Source organism: Megascapheus bottae, chromosome 7, assembly GCF_031878675.1.
Source record: "Megascapheus bottae isolate mThoBot1 chromosome 7, mThoBot2.hap1, whole genome shotgun sequence".
Lineage (NCBI taxonomy): Eukaryota > Metazoa > Chordata > Mammalia > Rodentia > Geomyidae > Megascapheus > Megascapheus bottae.
In genome coordinates, this window is record NC_143515.1 from 110,311 (window position 1) to 127,545 (window position 17,235).

At 41.6% G+C, this 17,235-nt stretch overlaps 1 pseudogene; it reads right to left on the reverse strand.

The window, feature by feature from the left end:
• Positions 1-1,885: 1,885 nt before the first annotated feature.
• LOC150060150 (immunoglobulin kappa variable 1-39 pseudogene) lies at positions 1,886-2,379 on the reverse strand (annotated as a pseudogene).
• Between the last annotated feature and the right edge of the window lie 14,856 nt (positions 2,380-17,235).

Sequence of the window (17,235 nt, forward strand, 5' to 3'; positions counted from 1 at the left end):
TATTTCTGTGCACAGTGTGAATATCTGTTAGAGGTTAAAAGACAAGAATAATTTCCATTTGAGTGGTTAGCTCAGTAGCTTTATTTTCTTTGAACATTTGCTGGAGTTCGGTCACCTTTTTATTTGTGGATTCTATGAATTCATCCATCTTTCTTTGAAAAACTTTTATTATGGCCTCCGTTATGGCTTCTTCTTTTTCACTTATCACCTTGTTTATGGTTTCCTCTTGTTCAGCTATGGCTTCCTCCCTTATCTCTTTCTTTATATTTTCACATTTTTCATTCATGATGTTTATCAATTGCATTTGTACAGCACTTGGAAGACTCTCCTCTAGGTTTGCCAGTGACGGTTCCGTTGTCTGTTTACATTGGGTGAGGGATGTTGTTTCTTGATTTGACATTTTTCTTGAGTTTCTTGTTCTGCCCATTTGAAAATGGGAGCAAGATTAATACTAAACATGATTATAGTTTTTCAGATATAACCAACCTAGACCTCTGTAGCTGGCAGACACTAGATGTTCACAAGTTTTGATTGGTGTTATCACTCTTTCTTTTTGTGCAGTTACTGACCAGTCTAATACATCCCCTGATAAGCGATTTATACCCAAAACAATAAGCCTCTCAATCCAATCTCTATTGTCTTTAAGTCCCTCTGAGCCTACAGAATAATTAAACACCTAGATATACAGTATTGCTCAACAGCCATCAAGTGTAGATCCATGCAGTATAAGGGTTGAAAGACAAACAGAGGTCCAGAGATAGAAAAATAGAATGAGAGAGGTCAGGGGAGGTACAAGAGGATTAACGTAGGAGTGTAAGAATATTGTAGTAATGAAGAATAGGTATAGCGTAAGGATAACTGACCTAAGTTGGTAAGGAGTACAAACTCGTTCAACCACTATGGAAAGCAGTGTGGCAGTGCCTCGAAAGGCTAAACATAGAACTCCCCTGTGACCCAGCAATTCCACTACTTGGCATTTACCCAACCACCCAGAAACAAGGACATACTAAACCCACTAGCACAACAATGTTCATTGCAGCATTATTCACCATAGCAAAGATATGGAACCAACCCAGATGTCCCTCAGTTGATGAGTGGATCAACAAGTTGTGGTATTTGTACACAATGGAATTCTATGCTGCTGTCAGAAAGAATGACATCGCCCCATTTGTTAGGAAATGGAAAGACTTAGAAAAAATCATATTAAGTGAAGTAAGCCAGACTCAAAGGAACTTAGGCTCAATGGTTTCCCTCATTCGTCATAATCAGTAGAAACCTTGGGCTCTCCTAGCAGAGATTTGCAATAGAGCAAACTCTTGATACATAAGGCCATATAATGTGAAGCTAATTGAAAGGACCTCCAGGATATAGAAACAAAAGTGATATAATGAATGATTGTTGTCCTTAATGTACTATGTTGTCTCTCATCTCCTTTGCTGTCCCTTGCTTATCTCATATTGTTACAGTATCTCACTTTGTTATCTGATATATTGAATTTATTTGTATTTGGTTATTTGAAATTTGATAGGGAAGGGGGGAAAACCAAGACGGGTGGGGGGTGTGGGGGGGGAGGGAAATGGGTACCAAGACATGTGAAAGGGTATCAATGTATGTGAATTAATGCACCTTCTATCTGGCAAATATCATGTAACCATTTTACTAATTACAATAAAAAAATGCAAAAATAAAAAAATGCAAAAAAAGACAAGAATAAATACAGTACATTTCAATGTTTGTAGTCTTGGCTCTAATTTTAACATTTCAACGTTCAGCCCAGCACACTCACTCCAGAGACTGAACATAGAAGATCACTATCCTGTGATTCTAGGACAGATCCTCAAGTAGAAGCATGAGCAGCAGCCCTCACTTCTGCTTCCCTTGTGGTTCATGTGATGACTTGTGTCACTGTGGGAGGATCATCATAACCCTGTTGACAGTAATAAGTGCAGCATCTTCAGGCTGCAGGCTGCTGATGGTGAGAGTGAAGTCTGTCCCAGACCCACTGCCACTGAACCTGGTTGGGACTCCATCTTCCAAATTATCTGCACCATAGATCAGGGGTTTAGGAGCTATCCCTGGATGTTGCTGGTGCCAGGCTAAAGCATATCCAATGTCCTCACTGACCCTGCAAGTGATGGTGGCTCTGTCTCCGAGGGATGCAGCCAGGGAAGATGGAGACTGGGTCATCTGGATGTCACACCTGACCCCTGTGTAGAATCATAAAAGCAAACATTCACACCATTAATCAATCTCTAAGAAGATTTCTGTGAAGAGTAAAGCATCACGAATAACACTGATCTGTGTTATTCCTCAGCATGGTTCTTTCTTACCTGGGACCCAGAGCAGCAGGAGCCCCAGGAACTGAGCAGGGGTCCTCATGTCCATGCTGTGTGCTGACTGCTGGACTGACTCCACCACAGGGAGTCAGCAGGCTATTATGAAGTCTGAGGGCTGTGGGCTGTGTGTTGAGCACATGCAAATCAATCACCGTGGGCTAGCCTGTGCGGACTGTCTGGTGAGTGGAGCAAACTTTTGCTGTCTTCAGGATTCACTCTGATTTTCTTAATTTTTCATTCTATGTTAATGACTATGTTAATGACTCTATGTTGATGATATAAAACCTGAAGCCTGGATGAAAATAAATCTCACTTTGACTTATTTCTATTTTGATAGGCACTGACATTATAGCTTGGCTACAAAATATAAAGATCTACATCTTTATGGTTTCCAGACTTTCAAGCTTCAGTCTCCCCTAAACAGATGTATAAACATCTGAGAATTTCTGGGTAAAAAATAAAAGGTCTAGAGTAGCTCTTCTTCCTAAGTATGTGTTTGTCGAATTATTATAAAACACTCAAAAGAATCATGGATAGATCCATAAATAAACTTCTGGGACTATAGAACTTCAGATGAGGCTGCAGTTTGGTGATAACCTAAGTATTCCTACTTCAAACATTGTACATGTAATTTTTCTTCTTCCTATAATATGACATTACATTTTCACACATTGAGTTTGGCTGCTAGAATAAGTGCTCCTTACACAATTCCACAGAACCATTTCCACTCAACACTCCTCAATCACATGAGGCCCAAAACCCACCCCTGTGCTCCTGCTGCTGGAGCACTCATCCTTCCTGTTTCTGAGCATACACAACGACATAAATAGATCTGGAGAAAGTGAGAAAGTGGAGAAGGAACCTGGGATAAACCGTGGATCTTCATCTCAAGGGCAAAGAAGCTTTGGGTCCACAACTCGCTGGAAACAGCTCCTCTCCTGGAGTCTTTTATTAAGGCAGCACATGTTTATTGGCTCTGTAGTGAGGAGCCAAAATCCCTGCACAACAAACAGAAAGCCTGACCTTTGGTACCTCAGAGAGAGAGAGTATGGGCAGCTCAAAATGCTCATACTGATATAGTGCTTCATACGAGTGGTAAGATTGTAATCAGTGAGCCAAACATGCAGACACTCTCCTGTCCAAGGAAGCGTAGCTATTAAATACACACCCAGTGTGTACATGGCCTGAGTTCTTCCTCAGAAATGACCTAAGGTACACTTCATTCTCTTCTTAAAGCTCTTTCTCCAAGTACGCCCTGATTTGGTGCAGGATTTCTACATACCAACTTGGAGGACTCACTTCAGTCCTTAGGAGATGGACTGTGTGGACACAGAGGAAGCAGGGCTAGAGGCAAGGCTAGGTCTCCAGTCTCAGCACCGAGCACAGAGTGGTTTTCCACAAGGTCAGCAAGCCACCTGTGCATCCCAAGTGTGCCTGGTTCTTCCAGACTTCTCACTCAAGCCTATGGGACTCCTTGTTGGGAAGAGCACCCATCAACCTCTACTCTACTGTTTCTACATGGACAGTGGGATTTGCTTGCCATCTAATGCACTTTCTGTGTCATTGCATCTTACAGAATTTTAGAGACTGAATCTCAGTTAACTCTTTTCAGTGGCACCTTCTATCTGGCAAATATCATGTAACCCTTTTGTTAATTACAATAAAAAATTATAAAAAAAGAAGCTGGATCTATTTTTGTACTCACCAGAAAGGATTCTGTAGGAAAGAACAAATGGTGCTTCCTCCCAGTAATTCAGACATTTAGTTGTGGGAAAAAAACAAACAAACTAGTAATCAATATTCAATTTAGGAAAAGACAATAGTCACAAGTCAGTTAAGGGCTGGATAGTGTGATCCATGAGAGATGGACAATACTGTGGTTTTGGAAAATTTTCCCTAAGAGCTTGGCACAGTGGCTCACGCCTGTAATCCCAGTACTCAGAAGACTGAGATCTGACGATCAACGTTCAAATCCAGCCCGGGGAATAAAGAACCTCGACTCTTATCTCCAGTTAATCTCTAGAAAACAAGCAGTGTAGCTTGGCTCAAGGGTAGAGCGATAGCTTTGAGCTGAAAGGTTCAGGGACAGCTCCAAGGCCAAGTTCAAGCCCCATGACCCAGAGAAGAAAAAAAAGAAAATCCCCAACACTGTAAAGTGTAATGGAGGGGTGGGGTTGAAGCCATAGTCTCCTGTTCTAAAGATGTCAGGGATGCCTCATTGTTCCAAGACCAAACCCTGCTCCAAAATTTGTTCTTTGTTTGTGTAGGCATTCGCAACTACGAACTCTGTTCCTACTACAGCGTTTGCTACATTCTGTAAGTTCATGTGTTCTTGCGAGCATTTTTATTTGTCATAATATTTTGTGATAGGACTTTTGATTGCTACTTTGTCAAATTTTGAAAATAAATGTGAGAGGTTTTGTCCTCATTTTTGTGAGCTTTTTAGTGTGCATTCCAACATTGGTTCACGATCTCCTTCTATTCATTTCCTCTCCTTATATTTACCAAGATCTGATGTGGCTTATCCCAGAGAATGTTCCATGCGTATTTGCCAGAAGTAGAAAAAGTGCATTCTGCTTTTAATTGTCTATATATGCACTTCTTTTCGGTACATATTGTAACAGTATCTTACTTTGTTATCTGATATATCAGATATATTTGTATTTGGTTATTTGAAATTGGATAGGGAAGGGGGAAAACAAGATGGGGGTGGAGGGAGGGTAATGGGGACCAAGACATGTGAAAGGGTATCAATGTATGTGAATTAATGCACCTTCTATCTGGCAAATACCATGTAACCCCTTTATTAATTACAATAAAAATATCAAAAAATAAAAAAATGAATAAAGCTGGGTGCTGTGGCTCTTGCCAATAATCTCAGCTATTCAGGAGACAAAGATCTGAGGATGGAGGTTCAAAACAAGCCTGGACACTAGCAAGTGAAATTCATATTTCCAATTAATCACTAGAAAATGGGAAGCAGGTCTGTGGCTCAGTCCAAAATGTGTCTCATACAAATCTAGTTTAATAGGAATTGTTTACAGAGCACCTGATGTCTGGAGTTGACTGTATGTATCCAAAGTCACTAAAGTCATTTAACTGTGCCAACCAAGTTCTGAGCTCCTATTTTATGGAACTGTAACCCAATAATGCAAATCCACACCTAGACCATCACCTCATATGAAAACAGCAGGCAGAACTACAGACCCAAATGACATCACACTAGAAAAATCCCATTGTCTTTCTGCACTCTGACTTGCCTTTATCACAGAATCTGGTGACCTAAACAAGCTGTCCAATTATGGGAGGAACACTTTGGTTTGCTGCAGTGTGGCATACAGAACAGCTCTGTGACAGATTATTGCACGATGGAGTTAATCAGAACAGAATTCAGAGGAATCATCTCACTACTCAAGCACAAGAAACCACAGTGGAGCACTGATTCACACAGAAGTCTGACAACTATGGAAATGCAGACGTGGGCAGCAACTTGATAATGGTAGACTAGACATGGGTCCCTTCTGTCTTCCTGTTTCAACATGATCAGTTAGATTATTTGACCTCACGGTCTCAAGAAAGATGCCGTGTTTCTGTCAAGTTCTCTCTGCTGGTTATACAAACCTCTTATCTCTACTTCTTTTCCGGGGCAGGGAGAAACTAGCCTAATTGTGATCTACAGAGCAAACTGCTTATTCTTAACTTTGCTGTTGTAAATAAGCAGCACTTTCATTTATTATGGAATTGGTTTGCTTTCTAATCATCTTTCTGTGACACTGCAACTCATAGAGTTTCAGAGATTAGAGCTCAGTAGTTGACAATCTCCACTTTGTCACAGTCCTGCCTTAGACCCTGGATAAACTCATTAATGATCCTATCACTGGTTTTATAATCATTCTAAAAATAAATATTCATTTTCTTTAGGTGTGTAAATTCAGGTGATATCATAATTCAGACTCTTAGAGCTCTAAATTATGTTCCCTTATTGAGTCAGGAGGGTATATTAAGTCTTATTGAACTTGAGCATGAAAAGGCAACGATGATATAAAACATAAATCCTCTCTTTCTAACCAAAACCATGTAGTGACTTTCTAAGCCTGAATGCCTGTGAGAACACTCTCAGAATGTGAGGGTATCAGGAGCAACTGGGCAGTCCAGCCTCTCAGTTCTGCTTCCATGGGAGGTTTTTGTGATGACTTGTATCACTGTGGGAGGTAAATAATTACTCTGTTGACAGTAATAAGTGCAGCATCTTCAGGCTGCAGGCTGCTGATGGTGAGAGTGAACTGTGTGCCAGATCCACTGCCACTGAACCTGGATGGGACCCCATCTTCCAAACTATGCGCATTATAGATCAGAAGTTTAGGAGCTTTCCCTGGATGCTGTTGGTGCCAGGCTAAAGCATATCCAATGTCCTCACTGGCCCTGAAAGTGATGGTAATTCTGTCTCCTAGAGATGCAGCCAGGGAAGATAGTGACTGAGTCATCTGGATGTCACACCTGACTCCTGTGTGGAAACATGAATACAAATATCCACATTACTCCTCAAGTTTTAAGAAGGTTTCCCTAAAGGGTAAAGCATCATGGATTATATTAAGCTGGGTTAATTCCCAGTGTTGCCCCTTTCCTTACCAGGGAAGCAGAGCAGCAGGAGCCCCAGGAGCTGAGCAGGGGACCTCATGTCCATGCTGGGTGCTGACTGGACTCTCTGCTGCACAGGGGGAGCAGCAGTCTATGAAGAAGTGCTGTGGTCATGGGCTGTGCTGTTGGCCATGCAAATCAGCAGCCTCTGGGCAGGGATAAGCACAGAGGTCCAGCTGCCTCATCTCAGTGACTGCACCATTCTGAGTCTCAGGAGACCTGTTAGGCAACAGAATAAGTTATAGCATCAGAGGTAAATCACCAAGTTCCTTTCCTGTGGGTTGATCATCTCAGCCTCTTTCCTTTTTATTTCTTTATCTGAGACAGGACCTGTCTACTGAAAAGTTAGTTCTAGAAATTTATGAGCAAATTTGGGGCAACACAACTTTGGCACATGTTTCATTTATCCAAAACAAAGCTTGGAATTGTTCTTATTTACTGGCAATCTGTATGTAGCAACTTATCGGCATTGCTTTCCTGTAATGAAATCCATAGAGGTGAAATAAGAAAGAAGACCTCTTTGAGAAGAAAATGCCTGGACTTCTGTATTGTGCTGTTCAGCCTTATCTTCTCTTCTATCTCTGAGTTTATTGTCCAGTCTTCTCTAGAAAAGCTAGTGTTTTCTCCCTTCATGCCTGAACAATCTTTACTACCAACCTAGATCTTCATATAATTTCGAATGTCCATGCCCGAGGTCCTCGTATTATTCCATCTGAGTTTTAAATGCCGTGATTTCCAACTGCAGAGATGTGACGGAATGAAAACCTCACATCCTTTTTCAAAGGGTGATTGGGTTAAATGACCTAAGTGATTTGTTTGCTTGTTTTAGGAAATACAAACTGTTCAACCTTAACTTCTTCCCCTTTCCCTAACTCTAATCGTGTCAGGAGATGAGGAGACACGGTATGGTCCAGGATGCCCACTGCCCACTTCTCCTGAGCAGCAGTGTTGCTTGTGGTGAGGGGACGCAGGGGAGGCTGCATGGGGGGAGAGGAGGCATTTGCTCATTGTCTGGCCTTTTCCTTCAAATGAAAGCTCTGTGAAATCAGAGATCCTGTTTGCCGTATTCAAAATATTCATGTTATTCATTTTGTGGTACTGTTTCTGCATACTTTCCTAAATATGGTTCTTTATGTTTAGGGTAAGAATAAATGAAAAAATCTCCACAAGAACTGAAGAACTGAAGGTATGTCACCTTTTATTCCTAGAGGGAGTTGTGTCACCTTCAACCTCTTGGTGACAGAGGGATTTGAGATGTCTTAGGAAAGTTGTAAAACTAAATTTCCTGAGGAGCAGTGATAGGGGAGTTCATAAATATGGGAGAAATCTCATAAATATATGAGATTCTCTTTGCACTGAAAGAAGTCTAAGAAGTCTGCTTGGATGACTGGTTGCCTGTGTGTTATCTAAGAATTCAAACAAGTATTGAAATGCAAAGGTGCCTGCAAAGTGCACTGTCTTCTCATTCTACCCAAGGACAGGAAGCTATTTTATGTCTTGACATGGACATGTTTCACCACTTTTGGAGTTCTATACCATGATTTGTGTAGATTATGCGACAAAAATCTGTGTTGTAAAATTAACTATACTATTTTAATAAAGCATAGTATAGGATGTAAAATACACATTAAAGAAAAATTTTAGCTAAATAGCAGTGAAAATGAGGCTTTTAAATTTTGTGTCCAGACACCTAGCGAGCTCTCATTTATATTTCCAGGGTTAATGACATGTTTGTTTTCTTTTCCACTACTAACTACTCAGCTCCCTGCTGCTCTGTGTCTCACATGAATGTGTTCACAGGTAGTGTATTTTGAATGCTGAAAAGACTATTGTAATGTATAGACAATATCTCAAATATCTCTTAATATATAAAAAACATGAAGGTAACAGTTACTGAGAATATCAAGAATATTACTTTTCAGAAAAAAATTTCCTTCTCTTCATCCTCAGTCCTCACTTAAAACAAATAAAGAAGACTATTTTTCATAAAGACACATGATGAATATAGTAAAACACTCTCTTCACAAAATACTCTCTTCATAAAATGACTGACCAGTGTCTATTGCTGCAAGTTGAGGATACATGATGCATTGGTAGATTCTTCCCCTAGTCCAGTTTGCTTTTTTAGTTTGTTACAGAAAACCTTTATGCATTTGTGAAGAGATTCTTATCTATATTATTTAAAAATCAATTTCCATTGACCTCTATCTTAAGGAATTTTTTTTGCTAGTCCTGGGGTTGAGCTCAAGGCATCAACCCTTTCCTTGTACTTTCTCATGGCTAGAGCTCTACCACTTGAGCCTCAGCACCACTCCCCGATGTTTTTTATGTATGTGGTACCGAGGAATTGAACGTGGATCTTCGTGCATGCTAGGCAAGCACTCTACCACTAGGCTAAACTCACAGCCACTTAAGGGAACTTTCTCACTTACTTACAACTTGCTGATGATAACTTGGAAGCATGTGGAAATGTTCTTGGGCAATGTTCTCCTGATCAAATCCTGAGAGTTGGGCCATATGACCACACAGTGGTCAGCTATGAACCCCATGTCACACAGTCTACAGGAAGAACATTTCCCAGCACCCCTTTTCTCACTGGCTTTCTCTGCATATTCTGAAAGAGGGTGTCGTTCAGCATTTTAAGTGATAATCTGACTCAGTCCTATCAATCCCCATGCAGACATTGGAAAGAGGTAGTACCAGAAGTAAATTGAGAACTTTACACAGTTGTACATGTACAAATACACCTTTTATTTGTTAATATAAATATTCCTGTGAAGTTCTGACCATCAGTAATATTACATGTTTACATAATCCCCTTTCCAGGTCCTCTGACAGGTATTGAGGTTCATGGGTATCTTTGCAAGTTAACATGCTGTCAGAAAGTTCCTGGTAGACCTAATTATATTCCATTATTTACATAGTTTTGTGTTTATCACTGGATGCATTTTCTTTCTTATTACTTTCTAAATATTTATGATTTTGTAGCTAATTCTTATAACAATGCATCTAACTATAGTTGTGGGTGTTTGATATTAAATCAGTCAGCAAGCCAACAATAATGGTGTGTAACAAACACATCCAAGCCCAGTGGCTCTTAACACAAAGCATTTATGTGAGTGCATAGAAGTTCACAACTGCAATGAATTGAACATCGGGGCAGGGCTCGGCTGGACAGCACTGAGGTCACTGGGCTTGTCTCCCTTGTGAATTTGCTTGATCTTGAACAAAGATTGAAGGGCAATGAGCACTTCACATCATGGATGCTGTCCTGTGCTCAAGCTATGAAAACAACTGTATGTCCAATTATCTCCAGAACAGAAACACAAAATTTAAATCATTTTGTCTTTATAGTTCATCAAGTCATTGAAAACAATGCCTCCATTAAATTTCAAAGGATTGGACAGTACAACTAATGAATAATATATAAATTTCAAAGTCAGAATCCAAGAATGAAAATTAGTTTCTGTTACTTTTCCAAGAACCTGGATGTGTTGTCCTATCCTTCCACAGAGGACTTCACTTGCTAAGGTAAAAATCTCTTTCAGTGTGGAATCGAAACTGTTCCCTGGATGCCTGATATCTTGTCATTATGTTAAAATGCAGATCTTAATTTCTTGAGACAAGTAGAATCAGGTACTTTGCATTTGTAACAAGTGCTTAAGGATGGCAATCATATTTCTGCTTTGGTATAAAAATGATTAGCTGTGCTTTTTGCAAACGTTTCAGTAAATGATTGTTCCATCATTTTATTCAGCAAGTGGGTATGCATTTTTCAGGGTAGGTTTTCCATGACTTGTCAAAGGTTGAGAATAATGCAATATCTCAATTGGCAGTAGGATAGTACATGGCACTTTGTTGGCATAATCTTAGACTCCACATAAAATATTCACAGATATTTACAAGAAGGCTCCAGGACCATAACCCAGGTGGCCAAATTCTGGGATGGGAAGTAGTGATGACATGTCGCTGCCAATCTCCCTGTATCAGCGGTGAAGGATCTTCCCCTTCCCTCCAAGCCCAATCTTTTAATGTGTCTAAAGTATGAAGAATTGAGTCCTGCCTTATTCCCCAAGGTCAAAGCACCAGGTGCATGCTCCTGTGTGCTTGTTCCCTCCAGGGGAAAATGGCCCCCACACCCAAGGTGGAGCATTCCACTGTGGGCCTGGCCAAGACACCACCCTGGGCTCCCAGGAAACCATCACCATTTTCAATTTTATTTTTGCTTCTTTGTAAAGCCCTATAGAAGCCTCCTACACCAAATCCAGTCCCTACCACAACCTCCAATTCCGTGGGAAGATCTGTATCCCTCCCAGTTCCTCAAGCATTCCTGGCCTGTTGAGGATCGAGTCTGCCCTATGCCTTTTCCATTCTCCTCCATTTTCCTTAAAAGCTCCACACAGGAGGCACAGTGACCATTTAACTTTTTTTCTCTGGTGACTTGCACAATGTGGAGCCAGGGTAAGATTGTCAAATGCTGGATACAGGAGAAAATAGAATCAACTCTGGGCTGGTTCTGACTAGTCTCTTAAAAAACACTACACTTGTGGATAAATACTTATGGATTAACTATTCCTGTCACAAGTTTCATGAGTGATTAAAGATATTCCATTTGTTCACTTACATTCCTGACCTATATTTCTCCTGAGAAAGACATCTCTACTTTTATCCTTTAGTTTCTCAGATGGATTTGAGATCATCATGGTAAAAGAATGTATGCCAGGACAGAGAGATGCACACTGGACAGTGATGGAAGCTAGAAAACCCTCCACAGCCTGGACTTTGCAATGTCGTAGTTCCAGGTCTCTGAAAGGCCCATTATAAGGAAATGGCAACTGTTTGAGGAGATAGAGGTGCAAGATATTGCTAATCATTGATGATAACTGAAGGCATAGTTTTTCTAATAAGGTCATGCCATGGTAGCTGACAAGATAGGGCTGTGATTGTTGTGCCCTTTGAACAAGGGCTTAATCTCAGACATCTGAGACCTATGAATTCATCATAGGGCTTCAGTCTACTCCACTGTCTGCACTAGAGCCAGAGCCCTGGGCCACAGAAGGCCAAGACACCCTTGCACAGGGTCCAGTATGTTATCTGTCCCAGGTTGATCCAAACAATAAAAAGTGAACAAACTGTGTTAAAAGATTGATGGTCAGGCAAGATTTGGGAAACAAACAGAATAGATAAGCAAAAAGACACAACTGGGCTTCCAGCTTCTCAGCAGAAAACAGAGTATGAAGGATAGGTTTGTACCAGAACCACATGCTTGATGAAAGTCTTTAAAGATTCAATACTAATGGAAAAAATCAAAGAATACATTTGATTCATATACATCTGCTAAGCTATAATACCACTGTAGAGACTAATAGTGAAACACCTATGATTTATCTGTAGTCTCTGGATCTTTGTAGTTTCATGTATACCACAGATTGTATATAATCTGATTGTTACATTGTCTTTTTCTCAAGTCAGAGTCCCTCTCACATAAACAACACAATCTCCTTTCCTGGTAGACTCAGACCATCTGCTCAGCTGCTCCACATAACAGCCACCCATGAATGCAGTGCCCCGCCAGAAGGGAGGTTTTTGTTCAGGGCTGTATCACTGTGGGAGGAGCATGTGTACTCTGAGAACAGTAATAAACTCCAACATCCTCAGCCTCAACCCTGCTGATTTTCAAGGTGAAGTCTGTGTCTGACCCACTGCCACTGAATCTGTCTGGGACCCCAGTATATCGGTTGGAAACAGCATAGATCAGGAGTTGTGGAGACTGGCCTGGCTTTTGCAGGAACCAGTCTAAATATGTGTTTCCATCACTATGTAAGAGGCTCTGGCTAGACCTGCAGGAGATGGAAGCCGGTTCTCCCAGGGTGACAGCCAGGGAACGTGGATTCTGGGTCAGCACAACATCTCCACTGCATCCTGAAATTAGAGTAAGACAGAAGTGCAAGTTTGTATACATAGATAGCCAGGCTTTTATTGCTTTTATTTTGTTACATATGTATACAACCTGGTATTCATATTTCACAGTTTGATTCACAATCTGAAAGTACTAAGCATTAAGAATAGTGATATCTTAACACATCAATAAGTCACTAAAATTTATTATTTTCATAAATAAAATCTGTACCCAAGCATAAGTTCTACTTCTTTCTGCAATATCTCTCACTCATCCAGATCTAAACCTCACTTGTCCAATTATAGATAACAAGACCTGCACATCTTACTCATAGATAAAATACAGCTGGGTCCTGAGAACTCACCCTCCCACCCACTCTCACTCCTCATCTCCCTTTCTCCTTACCAGGGATCCAGAGCATTAAGAGCCACAGGAGCTGAGAGAAGGTCATCATTTCTAGGAGTGAAATGAGGAGTCTTCACTGGTCAAGGCAAGTTCAGAGCGAGCCTTTATCTTAGACTCAGAGAGGAAGGTCCTCCCTAGGGAGCAGTATGCAAATATCCAGGTGGGGGCAACAGAGTGAGAAGAACCAAGGGAGAGTGGGGCTGCTCCTTTGAGAAAGATGAAGCCTGATGAGTTGTGTGTTTAGAGATAACCAATAAAATCTTTGATGCCTGCAGCCCTGGGAAGTGGGTTGCCCTGTGAAAGTCTGGATCTGTGGGGGAAGATAGGGTGCATACGGTACCACCTTTTGAAACCACAACTTCTCCAAGTTTATGTCCATGACCGTCTCCAGGAAAGGCATAGACAGCTGACCCACTCCCTGATCCCTCCATTGCTAGTCCACTGCTGCATTGTTCTCAAGGGAGTCCATCAATAAGAACACAGAGTTAAGCTGGATGAAGAAGCAGCTGATAATCATAGTTATCAAATGAACTATTCTGCCATGTTATCTACAGAGGTTAGAACCTCAATTTTCATAACAACTTCCTATTAAGACTTAGGATAAAAAAATGACGGAAGAACAAAATTTTTCTCTTGCAAATATTGACCTAATTTTCTTTAAAAGGGAAAAGGAAAATGTTAGAAATACTCATATTTGAAAGTTTCAATTCTCATTCAAATCTGGGCACTGGTGACACCTCTCATCCTTGTTACTCGGGAGGAGGCTGAGATCTGAGGATCGCTGTTCTAAAGCAGCCTATTCCCAATTGACCACCAGAAACCTGACGTTGTTCCGTAGCTCAAAGTGGTCAAGTGCTAGCATGAAGCTGAAAAGCTCATGGAACCCACTGAGACCCAGAGTTCAAGCCCCATGACCCACCAAATAAATAGATAAAAAGGCATTCCAGGTGAAATTTCTTGATGCAGTATCCTGTCATTCTTCCACACTATATTTGTACAGTAAATTTACAGATGAATTTCTCAAAAGTTCTCTCATTAGAGTAATGGAATGGTGAGTTGATCAAGAGACATTGCACTCATATGGTGACATGCTGAAATGAAACTCTTTGTGTAACAAGAGAAATTCCTTCCAATTCAATTCTTTCTCATTATATACATCAAGTCTGGTTATGGTTTTTTACTTTGTTTCTTGTTCTCTGTCAAACATAGGTCTCACCTGGTCAGTAAATGGGAAGGTCATCCATAACCAAAATCGACAATTCAAGCAAAGCTTCAGACTTGACAGTAGCAAGAGCTGAATCCACTGTTTTCCTATATCTAAATAAATCCAAGCTAAGGACAGGGGGCTGAGTGAGAGCGGACTTGTGACATTCAGTCTCGTAGGACTTCTTGTTATGTGAGCATCAAGAAAGTACTACACATATTATGCAATATGGAAATAGTAAGCATTTCCACAGAGGAGAGGCAGTGAGTGCCTGCCATGTTTTCTTCTATTAAAATAGATGTGGAAAAAATATTCTTTTCTTAAACTACTTGTGAAGATACATGCTTGGAGTTTAACGTATCTATGTTTTTAGAAACCAACACTGACCAAGGCATGACCAATGTGTTGCTCTTCAATTAACATAAAAATCGCTAAGTTTCTGTAGTCTCCATCTAATTTGAATAGTCGCTGCGTATTTGTGTGAGACATTTCTGGCTCTACTTCTTCTCTGAAACAATGCTGGGCATGCTGTGAGTCAGAACATCACCTGGGGAACAGAAGCACATGGAGAAGGAGCTTGTGCTGATACCCATGGACCAAACTGACCACTGGAAGCAGTGCCTTGTGGGAAGTGATTAGGCCATTTGAGATCCTGCCCTAAGTTGGTTAAAGCTGCTCTCCTGGAGTGAGTCAGTTCTCACCGTAGTGCCTTGGTATAACATGAAGACAACTATATGTTTGTCTACCTCAACTTGCAACTTTTAAATCCACCCTACTGGGACACAGTCATGACATCCCTCACCTGAGTACAGACAAATGAGGATCCTGCAATTAGTATTTTCTGCATCTAAAACTGAATTGAACACAATTCTTCTTTACTCAGAGCTTAAGTCAGTTATTTTGTAATAGAAAAGTTCTGACACTGGTGTGTGTGTGTGTGTGTGTGTGTGTGTGTGTGTGTGTGTGCACATGATGTAGTGCAAGTAGACATTCTTTTAAATGGTCTAAATGAGAAGTAAAAGCATCCATCTACCTGTTCATCTCTTAAGCACTATGGGAATAACCTATTTGCTTTCTGCCCTTAATTACGTACACAAGTGTGTGTATGTGACTGCAAGCAGGAGCCAGAGGGCACCTGGCCCCACCCACCTGGAGCAAGGGGATGTGTCTCAGGACACCATTGGTTGCCGGTTGTCTCTATTTGATGACATGGCTGGGATCACTTGATCTGTATTTAGCGACCATGTATTGTAGAATAAAATTAGACCTGCGTCTAGAGCCTTGGTCTCCGGGGTCTGTACTATTTGGGGGCTCCATAGCCATCTTACCCCTGCCACGTGGGCGTCTGAGAGGGATACCACAAAACACAGCTTCCTTATGCTTACAGGGATCACTTGTTCACTTGCTGAAGGGCAGACTCACATCCAGTGGATCTGTCATTTAGTGTTTTACCATGCTCTTAGCGATTCTGATGATGATCCTGAATTCTGGACGCATTCGAACTAGGAAAGAAAATAATATTGCGCCATGTTTTGTTGTGTTTGCTTCATTTGTGTCAAGAATTGTGTTCTTAATGCACTACGTGCAGTTATTTCTTTTCTCTTTTGTTCCCCTTAAGATTAATCTCATGTGGTCACTATATCTGATTTTATTACCTGATATATTGTATATACATTTATTTGATTTTTTGGAATAGGTATGAGAAGGGGGGAAACCAGGATGATCGTGAAAAGGTGAGGGGAGGGAAATGGGGATAAAACCATGGGAAGGGGTAGCAATGTTCGAGAAGTAATGTACCCACTACCTGACAAATGTAAGGGTAACCCCTCTATACATTACCCCAACAATAAAAAAATAGAATTGGTACTGTTTGAGAAGTGTCACTTCCCGCTTTCATGCAAGTATCTCACTTTTCATTGGCTTGTACTTCCTGAAGCTCTTGCTATGGTGACAAGTTGCACATAGGAAGGGGCACATGTGACTGCGGTCTTGGGCAATGCCTTTCTGGATATATTCTTAGAGTTGGCCATGACCTCACTGGGTCCTCAGCTGTGAACTCCTCTCCTCACAGTCTCTGCAGGAAGACATTTCCCAGCATTCCTCTCCCTCTCTGCTTTCCTCTGGACATTCTGAATCCAGTGTGATCTCTTCTCATCTGCAATGAGTTTAGAAGCTGGCAGAGACACAATCCCGTGTGTCCACAACACACACAGAAATATGCAGACAGAGATGAGCATGTGGACAAGTGAGAACTTCATGCTCCTGTGAGGAGCGACTCCCCGCCTCCCAGTGCCCTCCTACCCAGGCACCCCTGCCTCTCCACCTGCTGCGCCCTGCTCCCTCCCTGGCCTTACAGGGGCCCAGGCCCCATCCGTTCTCACAAGCCCACTCTGGCTGTACTGGCATCAACACGGGGTGCTCAGCCCCCAGCCAAACTGTCCCCAGGGGCTCCCATTTGCCCCCTTCACCTTACCTGTCCCCTGCACCGGGCTGGACAAGCCCCTGTGGGGAACAGGTAAGAGGGCCATCGGTGGGGCCCCACTGGGTTGAGAACCACCCAGTCCCAGGGAAGGTGGGGTCCTGCCCCTAGGATGCTGCAGCTGAGTGGGGATGGGGAGTCTGTGTTGATTGTGTGAAGGGGGTAGGGCCACTGTCTACCCTTGTCCAGTTGGGGGAGGGGAGGCCATTCTTTGTCCCAGCCTGGGGCTCCCCCTCCATTTTCCTATTTGCAATTACTTGAATAAAAATACCCT